Raw genomic sequence first — 1412 nt, 5'->3', positions numbered from 1 at the left:
GTGTTTGTGTGTGTGTGTGTGTGTGTTTGTGTGTGCGTGTGTGCGTGTGTGTGTGTGTGTGTGTGTGTGTGTGTGTGTTTGTGTGTGCGTGTGTGTGTGTGAGTCAGCAGGCCTCCATGACAATTGCACAACAGGAGGGCGCGTTTGGTTTGCTTACCTTCAGTGTCCAGACCACAGGAGGAAGAGGAGGAGGAAGAGGAAGAGGAGGCATGGCAGGGGGAGCAGGCAGCACCGAGAAAGAAAGAAAGAAAGAAAGAAAGACAGTTTTTATCCAAATTAGTGTGGAGACTGAACACAGTTATACTGTATGAGAACTGAACACATATTATTGTTTGATAGATATCATGTGATTGTTTTGAAACTTTGAGAAATGAAGAAGAACATTGAGACGAGGAGAACTCCCGGGTCTGACCGGATTAGATTAATCTGCAGCTGGGACTGTTGGAATAAGTTATTGTTTCTTTATCATAACTCCAGTGAACTGTGTTGACCTTAAAACTTGTTTAGCACACCCAGTTTCTCTTTAACCAATAGTATAGCAGATAATGCAATGTACTAACCCACTTTATGTACAACAATGATGTTTTAGCCCACGTTTATGTTGAAAAACGATATACTACACCCGTTATGTAGATCAGCGTTCTGTATACACCACTTAATAAAACGGCCGAGCAGGGAAGAACATTTTTGGAAGACAGCTGACTGTATTTTCAGCTTTATTCCCCTTTGCCAAAGAAAACCAAGTCCTGTATCCGTGAGTAATCTTTTCCACTCAAGTCCTCAAACATAACAATTAGAGACGTAACGGAAAACATTTCCCAGTGTGATGAAGAAGCCCGACGCTGTGAGCCAGACGGGAACGAATCACCGACCGGCAGCCAAACACAACCACATCTTTTAATCTTCTCCACAGCTAACCAATCAGCATCTGGAGCCACGGCGGCGGGCAGGTGGAGCAGCGAGAGCAGCTGCTGCGGCGCCGCGACGCAGTTAGTTTGGCAGGTAATCAGCCGTGACGGAGCGGGGCCGGCTATGTGCTGGATGGCTGTTTGTCTGGGGAAACGGGGGAAGTTGGTCAAAAACATGTTGGTATCCTGCTCTGACTGCAGAGGATTCACAGTTCATACATGCACACACACACACACACACACACACACACACACACACACACACACACACACACACACACACACACAGTTCTCATGAAGTATGCAGCTGTGCAAAAAGAAATGCAGTTTAATTCATATGTGTTCCAAGTATTTTTTATGTATGCACCATATTGACAGCTGCTGTATAACAGCGTGAAGATCCTCGTAAGGGGCGGGCTTAACTTCTTCATGTCCCGGAGAAGTTAAGGAGAAAACACCAGACTTTCACCAGGAAACAGGTGTTCATGTCCTGGAGAAGTTAAG

The 1412-nt window shown here is 45.6% G+C and overlaps 1 long non-coding RNA gene across 1 annotated transcript in view; it reads left to right on the top strand.

Moving 5' to 3' along the window:
- Positions 1–24: 24 nt before the first annotated feature.
- The window catches only part of LOC117936697, a 17817-nt gene continuing 16429 nt past the window's right edge, over positions 25–1412 (top strand). Inside the window, exon 1 of the long non-coding RNA XR_004655002.1 lies at positions 25–36. This is a non-coding gene — a long non-coding RNA (uncharacterized LOC117936697). The remainder of the gene's footprint in view (positions 37–1412) is intronic.

Source organism: Etheostoma cragini, chromosome 21, assembly GCF_013103735.1.
Source record: "Etheostoma cragini isolate CJK2018 chromosome 21, CSU_Ecrag_1.0, whole genome shotgun sequence".
NCBI lineage: Eukaryota > Metazoa > Chordata > Actinopteri > Perciformes > Percidae > Etheostoma > Etheostoma cragini.
The sequence above is the reverse complement of the archived record's forward strand: the minus strand, read 5'-3'. Positions and strand labels throughout refer to the sequence as shown.